We start from the raw sequence: 14,531 nt of genomic DNA on the forward strand, positions 1-14,531 counted from the left end.
TATGGTCAATATTATTAGCCCCCATAAGACATTGTTTTGGATAGTCTACAGAACAAACCATCGTGACACAATGCTCTAATTACTATATAACTTTAACCTAAGTAAGCTACACTGTAAAAAAAGTATATGATCAATTAGTCATGACAGCATATGTTTTTAATCCATTTTAACTTTTTAAACTAGGTAAATCACGTTCTAACTTAATTTTATAAGTTATGCAAGCTGTTTTAAGTCAGTTTAACATAATATAAGTTTAATGGACTCATAAAGTTAATTTGATTCAGCTTAAAAATATCAGGCAACCGGGATTTTTTACAGTGTAGTTAAGCCTTTAAATGTCACTTTGAGCTGAATACTAGTGTCTTGAAAAATATCTAGTAAAATTTTATGTAAAATATCTAGTAAAATATTATGTATCCAGTAATTATAATCGGTTTAGAAATGTGTTCTTCTACGTTAAATCTTCTCTACATTAAACAGTAATTGGGGAAAAATATAAAAGAATGAAAATTTATCAGGAGTGCTAATAATTCAACTGGATATTATTTCAAGTAACAAAAACATTTTTACATTTTATGCTTATACTTTAAATGATTACCAACCCAACATTGGGTCATATAATGACAAACCCAATTTTTAATATAAAAAATACACTTAAATTAAATTAAAACATTACCACTATGGTTATTTATTTGGACTAAATCTAGGTTACAACAACCCAGCATTTTCCTGTACGTTTGAACATATACACGACCGGTCAAAAGTTTGGGGTCAGGTTTGTTTTTTCATGTTTTTATTTAAAGAAAATTATTCTGTTCATCAAGGCAGCATTTATTAAATGTAAAAAATAAAGTTAAATTGGTAATATTTATTAAAGTGTTAAATAACTGTGTTCTTATTGTATGTAGATTTAAAGGAAATAATTAAATAATAATAATAATAATAATAATAATTAATATTAGAGTGATTTCTGAAGGATCATGTGAATCTGAAGACTGGAGTAATGAAGTTGAAAATTCCTCTTTAAAATCCCTGGAATAAATTATTAAATTAAATTATAAACTACTTTAGATCAGTTTTTTTATATCGCAATAACATTTCACAATTTTACAGTTTGTACTGTACTTATGATTAAATAAATGCAGCCTTGATGAGCAGGAGAAGATTATTTGAAAACAGGTTTATTCATTTCTTTGACAAGTAGTTTTACCCAGCCGATGCCCTTTCAGCTGCAACCCAGTACTGGAAAACATCCACACACACTCATATTCACACACACACACACACACACACGCACACACACACGCACACACACACTATGGCCAATTCTTTCACTCAATTCACACAGTATAGGGGAATTTCCAACCTACGTCACACATGACGTCACACATCTTCAACCGCGCATATCAGTTGCAAAAAGAGACCGGTTGCAAAAGCAAACATGTCGTGTTGTGCGGTAGGATGCCAAAATCGAAAGTCCAAAAATAGAAAACTTAAATTTTACTATACACCACACAGCTTTTAATGCCAACCGCAGACATCTTTGGCTGACAGCTTTGGAAGAGCTGAATGGAGTGAGGACTTAATTAAAAATGCTCGACTCTGCACTTCTCCTTTCATATTAGGTAAGTTCACGCTATGCTGAATCATTTCAGCAAAAACAGTTAAATGGTTAAACTGTGGACACTGAATGCTTTGAACGAAACATAAAAGTGTAAGTTCACATATCCTGCCGTACAGGTGCAGTTCACTGTCAGAACGCAGTTGCTATGCTTGTTGATGATTAATGACCCAGGCCTTGTACAGTTCCGTCTTCTTTCCTTGTCCTTGGCTAGGAAGAAACCTCGGTTTTTAGCACTACAAAGTTTTAAATCTGGTAATCATGGAACTTTATTTCTTGCACATGACCACACATAACAACATTGTATTCAATTCAATTCAATTCAGCTTTATTTGTATAGCGCTTTTACAATGTAGATTGTGTCAAAGCAGCTTCACATAAATGGTCATAGTAACTGGAACAGTGTGGTTCAGTAACTGGAACAGTGTGGTTCAGGTTTTAGTGTTTAAGTTCAGTTCAGTTCAGTTTAGCTCTGTTCAGTGTGATTTAATTATTACTGAGAGTTCAAACACTGAAGAGCAAATTCATCGATGCGTAGCTCTACCAATCCTGAACCATGCGAGGCAGTGGCGACAGCGGAGAGGGAAAAAAAACTTCACCTAATGGGAGTGAAGAAAAAAAACCTTGAGAGAACCAGACTCAGTTGGGCACGACCATTTTAATTTCTCCGCTGGCCAAAAGTCTTGTGCAGAACTTCATTCGCCGTGGTGTATGCTGGAAGATGGCCTGTAGCCGTCGAAAGACTTGTAGGCCTTTAAACATCTCTCTTGTAAAATCACCTGGAATTTCAATAAGAAAGTTGCATATTGCTGGATGACTGGCTATTTCATCTTATCCAATAAACATTGGGAGGGTGCAATCGCAAATGGACCTGTCAGATGAACTCTGCTCACTTTAACATTAATTTTGCCAAATATCTGTGCTTATCACTGGATGACAAGCTGTTATAATACGCTGAAAGCATTATGTAAATAATATAGATATTATGTACTCAATATAACTTCTCTAATACAGCAACAAACTCTGTACCGCATCGAATGTCATTCCCTTGCTGTAAATGCTAGGGCTCCCGTTTTTTTTTTCTGCAATCTGCAACCTTGCTGCACGCATCCTGAATGTTTACAAATCAGTAATTCACCTGTGACACATGTATTTAGACTGTGTGGGAAACCGGAACTCACAGAGGAAACCTATGCCAACATGAGAGAAACATGCAAACTCCACAAAGAAATGTCAACTGGCCCAGTCGGGATTCAAACCAGCAACTTTTTTGCTGTGAGGTGACAGTGGTAACTACTGAGCCACGTGCCACCTGTCAATCAAACACGCAGATCCTATCGTTTCATTAAAAGGAATTATTCCTTCTTCAACGCAAGACTGGTTAAACAAAAATCTAAAGATGTGTAATGCAGTGTCATTCAGATGAGCCATTGGGGGTCTTGGCCAAGAGTCCCACAAAGCGCATTCACAGGATATTTAATGGGCTTGTACAGTTTGCACGGAAACAGTGCCAAGTTTTTTTCAATCCAATCCGAGCTGCCAAATGTTTCAGAGCGGCCAAGAAAATATGGAAGAATTCTGAATTTACAGCTTTGATGTGTTTCCTGCCTGGTGTGACAGAGGAGACAAACGACACCGAGTGTGTGTGAATATGTGTGTGTGTGTGTGAGAGAGAGACTCCAATGAACAAAAATGGGAGGAGAAATATAGAGAGAGAGGGAGAAAAGTTAAAGCGGATGAGAGAGTACATTGTGAGACGGGATGAACAGGAGAAAGTGAGCTACATTTGCACTCCGTCTGCTTTTTGCGCTGTGTATACGAGCAGCTTCTGAGAATCAGGTGTCATTTCTTGTCTGCTGGAGAAACACACGCTATCAGGAGTCCACAGACATCTGCTGCTGCAGCACACGCGCGCACACGCACAAACACGCCGCTGCTAAGATGAGCCCAAATGTGCGTTTGTTTAGTTGTCAGACGTAACCCGGCTCTGGAATAGAGGAGTTGTGAAGCAGGTAGGACTAACTTTTGTTACTATACTGACTTTAAGCTACACCACAAAAGCAGCTGCATTAGTACATTTGAAGGAATAGCCAAACTACACTGCATTTGTCAAAATCGGTTTTGTTTTTTTGGTTACACTTCACACTGTCTGCTGATTGTTTAAGCTACTTATTTAAAATGAGTTGAAACAACACAATTCTTGACATTTTGGAGACAACTTTTTTGTTTCATCAACTTAAGTTTATAAAAACTAAGAAGTTAACGTAATTCCTTCATGTCCACCCTACTGAAAAATCCAGCTTAAACCAGCCTAGGCTTGTTGGCTGGTTTTAGCTGGTCGACCAGGCTGGTTTTAGAGGGGTTTTGGCCATTTCCAGTCATTTCCAGCCTGGTCTTAGCTGGTCAGGCTGGGAGATGACCAGCTAAAACCAGCTTGACCAGCCTAGCCAGGCTGGGAGCCCAGCCAAAACCAGCTATATCCAGCTTAAACCATTCTGGTCAAGCTGGCTTTAAATAAAATAGTTGGAAACCAGCCTGGAAATGGCCAAAACCCCTCCAAAACCAGGTTGGTCAACCAGCTAAAACCAGCCAACCAGCCTAGGCTGGTTTAAGCTGGATTTTTTAGCAGGGCTCTGCATAAAAATCCAGCTTAAACAAGCCTATGATGGTTGGCTGATTTCAGCTGGTCGACCAGCCTGGTTTTAGAGGGGTTTTGGCCATTTCCAGTTTCCAGCCATTTTCATCCTGGTATTAGCAGGTCAGGCTGAATAATGACCAGCTAAAACTATCTTGACCAGCCTGGTTTAAGCTGGACATAGCTGGTTTTGGCTGGGATCACAGCCTGGCTAGGCTGGTCAAGATGGTTTTAGCTGGTCATCTCCCAACCTGACCAGCTAAGACCAGACTGGAAATTGGTGGAAACCAGCCCAGAAATGTATAAAAACCCCTCTAAAACCAGGCTGGTCGACCAGCTAAAACCAGCCAACCATCCTAGGCTGGTTTAAGCTGGATTTTCAGGAGGGTTGTCCCAACACAAACTGGTTGTGTAGATTTTTTTCAGTGTTGTTCATTGTTAGTCCATGTCAACTCACAGTGCATTAACAAATGTATAGCAAAAATTAGGATTTTAATAATGCATTTGTTTTATGTTCAATCCACTTAAATTTGTAAAAACAATCAAGTTAATTTAGTATGTGTTGGGAAAACTTGAAGGAATTGTGCAACATTTTTTAGTGTTCACTTAAAAGTGTTTTAGTGTTTGTGTTTGTTCAAACTACTTATTTAAAAAGAGCTGAGACAATTCTTGAGTTTTTTTGGAGACATCTGTTTTATGTTTCGTTCAGAAACTGTAGCCCTATATACAATTCTGGAGATCATGAATTATGTAGTCATTAAGTTACGTATGGCTGCATTTTGTCTTTAAAACAAATGCTACGAGGCGGTATGACTCGGTAGGGTTCAGCATGTATGTCGGCAGACTTGAGACGCAAAGAGTTGACCACCATGACGGGGTTCGAGTCTGGCTTAGAACGGTTCCTGAAAGTGGGTTAGACAAAAACTGAATTTAAAAAAAATTATAATAAAATAAACAATTAAATAACAGTGTAAGAACTGTGGTGAAATCTGAAAACATGGTAAAATCAGGTTTTTTCTTTTTCTGGATTGCTTTTTAAAACTGTCAGTTGGGTTTAGGAAATTAGGTGGGCGCTGGTCAATCGGTGCTTTTGAAAACACTATTGGTTGGGTTTAGGGAAGGAGGATGGTGGGTCAATCGATCAGTCAGTCAGTCAGTCAGTCAGTAGCTTCCTCTGGTGCATTTATGCGAGAAGGGCTTGCACGAATGGCACTTGCAAGAGAAATTTGAGATCTGAAAAAGCATACACAGCGGCCTCTGGTGGATTCGCCAAAACTAAAAACTGCAAAAAAACATAGCTCCTGGGACGTATTTAGTGCTCTCCAAAAATGTATATAGGCCCACGTAATCAGAATGAGCCTGGGTTGTTTATGTTCAATCTACTTAAATTTGTAAAAACAGATAGGGTAACATAGTTTATGTTGTGTGGAACAGTGCACAATAAGGCTTCATTAGTTCATGTGTGTACAGTATGAACAATATTTCTGCAATACTTATTAATCATAGTTTACTAATGCATTATTAAAATCCAAATTCATGCTAGTTAACATTAATTAATGCACTGTGAGTTAACATAGACTAACAAAGAACAACATTGTAAAAATGCTGAGTTCTACAGAATCAGTCTGTGTTGGGACAACATGAAGGAATTAAGTTAACTTGTAAGTCATTACAAATTTAAGCAGATTGAACATAAAACAATTAAGTTGCTGGAAACAATTCAAGATTTGTATTGTTTCAGCTCATTTTAAATAAATAGTTTGAATAAACAACAAACTTTTTTGAGTGAACTATTCAACACGGTGGCTCAGTGGTTAGCTCTGTCGCCTCATAGCAAGAAGGTCTCTGGTTTGAGTCCCGACTGGATCAGTTGGCATTTCTGTGTGGAGTTTGCATGTTCTCCCCATGTTGGCATGGGTTTCCTCTGGGTGCTCCGGTTCCCCCCCTACAGTACATAGACATACGATTTAGGTGAATTGAATAAACTAAACTGGCCATAGTGAATGAGTGTGAATGGATGTTTACCAGTACTAGGTTGCATGTGGAAGGGCATCCACTACTTACTTTGTAAAATATTTAGTATTACATGCTCAGCCAATATGCCCCTATCAGTTTGGCCATCCAGTTGACCATCCTATTTATTAATCGATTTCACTTAGAAGGCCAACATAAAATCTAAAGCATGTTTCTGGAGTTATTATTATGCCATGTCAGCTATGAAAAGACATCTGGGTTGAGGCTGTCAGATTCTGCCTGTGTTTCTGTTTCGCTAAATTAACCCTCGCACAGCCTTCTCTGTGCATCAGAGGTCATCTGATTGGACAGGGATGAGGTTTGCTGCACAGGTTGGCTGAAAGAAAAACACCTCAAGCTAAAAGCTGGCCGCTCTATTCTCAGTCAGAGGCTGTTTATTTTTGCAGCTGCTGGCACGTGCTCTTGGAAAAATGGAAAGTAATAACAGAGCTAGTGAGAGAGAGAAAAGAGGACGTATTAGCCTTTAGGAGAATATACAATTAGCAGGAGTGATGTATTAGATAGACTGCAGGTTAAACTTAAGGTTTGTGTGTCCTTAATGTAACGACCCTATTCTAGAGCATCAAGGAGGTAACATAAAAAATGCAACGTGACAGATAAAAGATGTTTTTAGGAAGTCCTTGAAGTTGGGATTGTTTTATTTATCTTTTTCCCCTTGCTTTCCAAACAAATAATAGTATGAAGCAGAAAATAATTAACCAAAATGTGACTGAAACTGAATAAATGTACTAGAAACACACATTTGCTAGCTTCAGTTGAAAGCAGCATAAGCTTGATTTGGTATACATACGTCAAATACACAATTAAATGTAAAACGCACCATCTACAACAGTTCTTATGTTTGCTGATTATTGTACATATGTATATTAGCCTCACTATCATAGTAAAAGGTTGCTTAACTTTATGCTTTCTTTGACGTATGAAAGTGACATTTGACATTAGTGACATTTAGTACAAATACAAATGCACATCTGCTATAACGTTAAGTTATTTATTTATTGTATTGATAACAGACAAACATTTTAAATCCGAGACGTCCACACTCGGTCCTGAAGAGCCGGTATCCTGCATAGTTTAGATCCAACTTCCTTCAGCTCACCTGCCTGGAAGTATTTAGTATACAGAGCTTGATTAGCTGGTTCAGGTGTGTTTAATTGGGGTTAGAACAAAAATTTGTAGAAAACTGACCTTCTGGGACCAAGTTTGAGCACCCCTGTTCAAAATGAACTGCTAACATTTGTAAAAGCGTCAAATATATCCTGCTCTGGGTATGTGGTTTGGTCATACTGCCCAGTAGTGTTCATTTTACTCAGAAACTGCAATTTGTCAATACAGTTGAAGTTAAAATTATTAATTATTGAAATTTTAATTATTTTAAAAAATATAAGTGAAAAATAATAATAAGTGTTACGGAGAGATTTCATTCATTCAATTATTTTCTTTTTGGCTTAGTCCCTTTTTTAATCTGGTGTAGCCACAGCGGAATGAACCGCCAACTTATCCAGCATATGTTTTTATGCAGCCGAAGCCCTTCCAGCGGCTACACATCTCTGGGAAGCGTCCATACACACTCATTCACTTGTACCGCATGTCTTTGGACTGTGGGGGAAACCGGAGCACCCAGAGGAAACCCATGCAAACGCGGGGAGAACATGCAAACTCCATACAGAAATGCCAACTGACCCAGCTGAGGCTTGCACCAGTGACCTTCTTGCTGTGAGGTGACAGCTATACCTACTGCGCCACTGCTTCGCCATGGAGAGATTTTTTTCAACATATTTTTGAACATAATATTTTTAATAATTTATTTCTAATAACTACTTTATTTTGTCTTTGCCATGGTGGACAGTACATAATATTTTACAACTTATTTTGCAAGAGATTAGTATTAGTGCAATTTACAGGCTTAAATTTGTTAATTAGGTTAATTAGGCAAGTTTGGTTAATTAGGCAAGTTATTTGTTCTGTAGGCAATAGAAAAAAAAATCTTAAAGGGGTTAAAAATATTGACCATAAAATTGATATAAATTTTTTAGAACTAATCCAGCTAAACTAAAAATAATAATAATAAAACAAAGTTTCTTCAAAAGAAAAAAAAAGAATATAGGAAATACTGTGAAATTTTCCTGTTAAACATCACTTGAGAAATATTTATAAACGAATAGCAATCTCACAGGAGAGCTAATTTTGACTTCAACTATATGCAGAAGTGCATTTCTTGGTTTTGTGAAAAATGTAGGCCAAAGCCTGATCCTGTGTTGGTTACTACAGTAAAATGATGATGATATTGTAATAAGTGAAACTTAAAACCCTTTTAACCTGATCATTCTTGCACAATGTTTCCTCATCTGTCTTCCAACTAGTTTTGTTCTGTGATTTCATTTGTGTTTGAGGCATGAGATGCTGATGAGGGTTTCACCTGCAATAAACCTGCAACACTAGTTTAAAGGCAAATCTTTCCTAACATCAATGAAAGAGACCGTGACTTTCCAAGAAGACAAATGATGTTCAATGGAGCTCTTTGTCATGGTTTAACTCAAAACAGTGGTTGTGGGAAAAAAAATACACTGACACGTTCAATTGCCCTCAAAGAAAGGGTTCACAGAGAGTTTCACTTCTCACATTTTTACTCCTTCACAAATCTGCTTCCCCACCTCTCTGATGCCCTTCAGTGGAATCTGAAACTCAATAATTTATTGATTTTTGTTATAAATCTTTGGGTATTTTGATCGAAGAACAAATAGGTTAGCCTTTCGACATTAATGACACATTGATGATTTATTGAAAAAGCCAAGAATAAAATTAGGTTTGTATTATCGTCTGAAAAAATAGTTTTTCTTTTAAAGGGGACCTATTATGCTTCTTTTTACAAGATGTAAAATAAGTCTCTGATGTCCCTGTATGGAGTTTCAACACAAAATACTACACAAATAAATTTTTTTAACTCTGCTTTTAGGTTTTGATCCTAAATGTGGCATTTTGGTGACTGTCGCTTTAAATTCAAATGAGATTGTGCTCTTTTCAAAAGGGGGCGGAGCTTTAAATGCCTATGTGTCAGCATAGTAGCAGATACAAAACACGAAACACTTTATTTCGGTGAAATTGCATTTATACTTCTGCACGCTATTTGTGTTCCTCAGCAATAACACTTCGGAAAAAACTAGCTACCTTAATGTACAAGTGGCTCAAACTCGCTCATTCAGAGGCAGGAACCGGCGAACGTGCAACAACTTTAATCATAAGGTAAACACAAATCAACAGTTTCCATTTAGAGCTCCTTTACGGGATTTGACACTTCTAAACACTCGCTGCATCAGGCTCGCGCGGTTCTCCCCTCCGTCCACATTCGTCAGCGGTACCAAGCTGACCAATCACAGAGATTGCGCTACGTGTCGCTGCCATGTGTGGTTACATTTTTTGAGAGGTGCGCGTAAGCATCGCCGATGGCCACGGCGAAGGCTATGCATCAACGTGTAGGCTGCGCCGGAGCATACGCATGCGCTTGACGCAGAAGTAAAAATCAGTCTTTAGTCACTGACATTACCTTCGACAGGTGAAAACTCGAATAGTGAGCATCTGCTTCTCACTCAGCGCTGATTATGCTAATGAGGGAGAGATTCTCAATAACGGGTGGGGCATTCCCCCTCTGATGACACGTACAAAGGGAGAATAACAATCAAAGTGTTTCTGTGGACTGTTTTTATCAAGTGTGATTTTAAAATATGTAATGAATTTATTTTTTACCATTGGAGGCTGGTTATAATCATACACTGTTGCCACACAACTGTGTTAAAACCCCTTATAAGAGTGATTTTAATAGGGGTAATAAATAATACTTTATAATAACAATTCCCTGTTATAAGACTGGGCCAAAAACCGTGAGAGTGTGAAAATCGAGCTATCCCAAAATGCGGATTCTCCCCCGCTCTTTCAATCTCTTTTGTTTCTTGCTCTCCTCTCCCATCATTGGCTTTGTTTCTGAACGGATACAACACCCCATGGAGGAATCTGGGAATCTAGAATTCCAATCAAAAACACCAGTTGCTTCATGTAAAGGCAAGTAAGTCGACATTCGTTGATGGCTGTGTTACAGGACTGTCATGTTGCATAAAAAATGTGTCAAAGATCTGCAGCACCATGCTTGTGTTTTATATCAGATAATGTGAGCAGGTCAGTAATTGAGAATAATATTATACAGTGGTGTGGAAAAGTCCCCCCTCCTGATCTCTTAGGGTGCTTTCACACCTACACTTTTGTTTTCGGAACGTGTCTCGTTTGCCCAGTTAGCACGGTTCGATTGGCATATGTGAACAGGGCAATCGCGCTCTGTTCCGCGCCAAAGTAATCGCTCCGAGATCGCTTGAATGAGGTGGTCTCGGCTCGATTGAAACGAACCCTGGAGCGGTTCGATTGCAGTGAGAAAGCTATCCGATCCGAGCGCGGTTATATCACAGTGTTTCATGGATATGTAATAGGCTTACGGCTATATGAAGAAAGAATTATGAGTATAGCGGGAAGTTTCGCGAGTCTCCGGATGCTCGCAAACGAGTGATGATCTCCCGGTAATCTCGCGTCTCCCTCCCGGTCCTCAAATAGGCATCGTCGCGCACCCTTCTCACCCCTCCCCACTGCATCTCTCCTCAGACACATCGCGCATGCGCATCCTGTCAATCACCACCAAACCACCACCTCTCCTGACAGCTTAGCGGGACGCTGCAAAATAAACCCTGACACTCTGACCAATGTGAGAGAGTTTACTCGCACGTGACTTGTTTTAGCTCTTTTGGTCCGATTAGAAACTTTGCAGTGTGAAAGCGAACCGCTCCAAGAGCAAAGAGCAACAATGTAACAATTGTAATCTCTGTTTCGGAACAACTGAAACGATTCACAGGTGTGAAAGCACCCTTACTTTTTTGCATGTTTGTCACATTTTAATGTTTCAGATCATCAAACTAATTTAAATGTTAGTGAGAGATAACACAAGCACACAAAGCTAGAAAGATTTATTATTAAGTGAAAACTTAATACAAAACGACAGCCCTGTGTGAAAAAGTGTTTGCCCCCTTAACCTTATAACTGGTTGAGCCACAATTAGCAGCAACAACTGCATTCAAGCATTTTTAATCTCTTGCAATCAGTCTGTTACAGCATTGTGGCTCACTTATACTTGCAAAATTGTTGTTATTCAGCCCCATTTTGAGCATTAGCTGCCTTTTAAGGTCATACCACAGCATCTTAATTGATATAGGTCAGGACTTGGACTAGGCCACTCCAAAGCCTTTATTTTGTTTTTCTTCAGCCATTCAGAAGTGGACTTGCTGGTGTGCTTTGGATCATTGTTTTGCTGCAGAAACCAATTTGCTTCTGTCACGTTCAAGAAATAAAAGTCAAAGAGGATCCAGGTGCGAGTGATAAAGTTTATTTGACCAAGTCAAAATAAACAAACAATGAAAGTGAAAGGCTAGGAGGACGACGGACACAGGGCAGGAACAGACAGGAAAACAGGGTCCAGATAAATCTCCTCAGGGGCCTGAGCACAGATAACACACATAAGAACAGGTGTAACGAACTGACAAAGAAACATAGAAACGTCGCCCTGATATAGGCCTAATAATGAGCTTCAGCTGGTGTGTAATCAGCCCAGCTGAGTGTCGTCATATCACGTGAGCATAACAAATACACATGGACAACCAAAACAAAACAAACCCACGTGATCCAACATACACTCCGGAGAAGCGCACAAACCTGCAACCGTGACAGCTTCAGCTTGAGGTCACTAACATATGGTAGAACATTGTATATTTTTGTTACAGCAGAATTCATGGATCAATTTATCACAGCAAGTCTTTCAGGTCCTGAAGCAGCAAAATAGCCCCCGACCAACACACTACCACCATCATCACATTTTACTGATGGTATGGTGCTCTTTTTCTGAAATGTTGTGTTACTTTTACACCACACATAATGGGACACACCTTCCAAAAAGTTCTCATCAGTCCACAGAGTATTTTCCTAAAAGTCTTGGGGATCATTAAGATACTTTCTGGCAAAACTGAGACGAGCCTTTATGTTTTATTTGCTCAGCAGTGTTTTTTGTCTTGGAATATTGCCATGCAAACCATTTCCCCCAGTCTCTTTCTTATGGTGGAGTCATGAACATTCACCTTAACTGAGGCAGGTGAAGCCTGCAGTTCTTTAGATGTTGCTGTTGTTGACCTCTTAGATGAGATGTTGCTTCACTCTTAAGGCCCTGTCTTACACCCGGTGCAATGCGGCGCAAGGCGCGACGCAATTGTTGTCATATTGTTGTTTTGCACCACACTGTTTAAATAGCAAATGCATTTGCGCTCATATGTGCGCCCATAGGCGTTCTGGTCTAAGGAGACTTGTTGAGGTGCATTGCTGGTGCGTTGCTATTTTGAGGAACTATAATAGATTGCATAATAGACCACATCAAAGGTCTATTGTCCAGCGCAGAGCGCGTTAGTTGTGCACCTCGCTTACACATTGCTTAATACAAACAAGATGTACAGCAATACACAAAGATCTTTACATATGAAAAAGAATTAAAGGATTAAAATATTACAAAAATTATTATTTTCTAGCCTACATAAGTATAAAAACTATACTTTCATGCCCTTATCTCGGGGGGCTTTTTCAGTTTATTCATTAAAATTTGTTTTTGGATAATGTTGTTATTATTAGTAGTAGTATTTATTATATGCATATTTATGTTTGTTTTATTAAAAACAAGCTTAGGTTCACCCACCTGTCAGGTTTTAGACCATATGGGGCACAGCATGTGTATTTGGAAATAACTCAGTTTTTTGACCACACTTCGTTATTATTGTTCATTTATTTGTTTGGTGGAAATTAGAGCTGAATTTAGAAATAGTTTTGAAACAAATCTTTGCCGTTAATGAACTAAATTGATTATGTTTATATGAGTAAAACACGTTTCCCCTTCCATGAGAGTGAAAGTGAAAGTAAAGAATGAGGAGACTCATCTTTCATTCTCGTGTTGCAGATGCTCTGTTTAACTTTTCTTGCTAGTGAAGTGTTTAATTTTTCCACTTACAAAGTCCGCCATGTAAATAGCAAATGCGCCATGGTGCGACGCAACTGGCTCTTAAGGGAAATGGGAGATGACACTCTGATTGGTTTATTCTCAAAACATACCTATACAGTAACTCATTAGGAGAATAAGCTCAACCCTGTTAGACCATGCGCTACGGCGCAAAGGGAATTTTTCCATCCTTAAAATAGCAAAAGTGGATTCTGACACGCTCTTAATGCTTTTGCGTCCTGCGCTTTGGACTTTGCGCATGGATCTTCAAAATAGAGCCCTTGGTGTAATTTTGTTTTTTGTAGATAATGGCTTACATTGTGATTTGCTGCATTCAGGTTTTAGAAATGGCATTATAACATTTTCCTGACTGGTAGATCTCATTTTCTTTCTCATTTGTTTTTGAATTTCTTTAGATCTCAGCATGATATCTAGCTTTTGAGGATCTTTTGGTCTACTTTATTTTACAATTTATATAAGTCTCACAGTGTGGCAAACATGCAAAAAAGTAATATCCACAAAGTGCCTATAATATTAATAACAACAGCAACAACAATAATAGTAGTAGTAGTAGTAGTATAGTATAGTAATAATAAACAGTAATTAAACATTAATATTATTACTATAATTTTATTGCTGTTGCTACTACTACTACAAATTTCATTATTATTTTTATATTTATATTCACTGCTTTTATTTTATTCATTTGATTTTATTGATAATTAAAATGATTATTATATAAAATAAACCACTGTAATTTTTGACCCGAGCAAAGTGTTAAACAAATTAAAAATATGTAAACTGCTTTATAATTGCATATTTATATTCTTGAGAACGAACATCTCAATTTCTGCAGTTGATTAGCTGCGTCTGGCAAAAAGCCTGTTCTCAGAGCAGCCATAACTGATTCACCAACATCTGTGTGAGTCGGTGGGGTTTTTCTCACAAGTCATGTTGTCTTCTGTGCAGCTCGTGAGAATTGAACACACCCTTTAATCTAATTTAAACCCTCAACATAAATGTTCCAATTCATCAAATGCACAGTAAATCCATCGCTTTCAGGTCCAGGAAACAGAAACTATACAAAGATTGCAATTTCATTACAGAACGAAGCCCTTCCATCCTGTTTATATATGGCCATATGTGTATGCAATGGTGTGCCACGCTATCTACAC

At 38.2% G+C, this 14,531-nt stretch overlaps 1 protein-coding gene across 5 annotated transcripts in view; it reads left to right on the forward strand.

Moving 5' to 3' along the window:
* Positions 1 to 3,590: 3,590 nt before the first annotated feature.
* Positions 3,591 to 14,531, forward strand: part of ripor3 (RIPOR family member 3) — an 84,350-nt gene continuing 73,409 nt past the window's right edge. For 4 of the 5 annotated variants that reach the window (XR_015492765.1, XR_015492766.1, XM_087255546.1 and 1 more), the window contains exon 1: positions 3,591 to 3,633. The gene's annotated coding sequence lies outside the window, so the exon portion shown is untranslated. Of the gene's footprint in view, positions 3,694 to 14,531 lie in introns of all 5 variants that reach the window. The other variant, XM_088651028.1, reaches the window with a different exon arrangement.

This window comes from Danio rerio, chromosome 6, assembly GCF_052040795.2.
Source record: "Danio rerio strain M-AB ecotype USA chromosome 6, GRCz13ab, whole genome shotgun sequence".
NCBI lineage: Eukaryota > Metazoa > Chordata > Actinopteri > Cypriniformes > Danionidae > Danio > Danio rerio.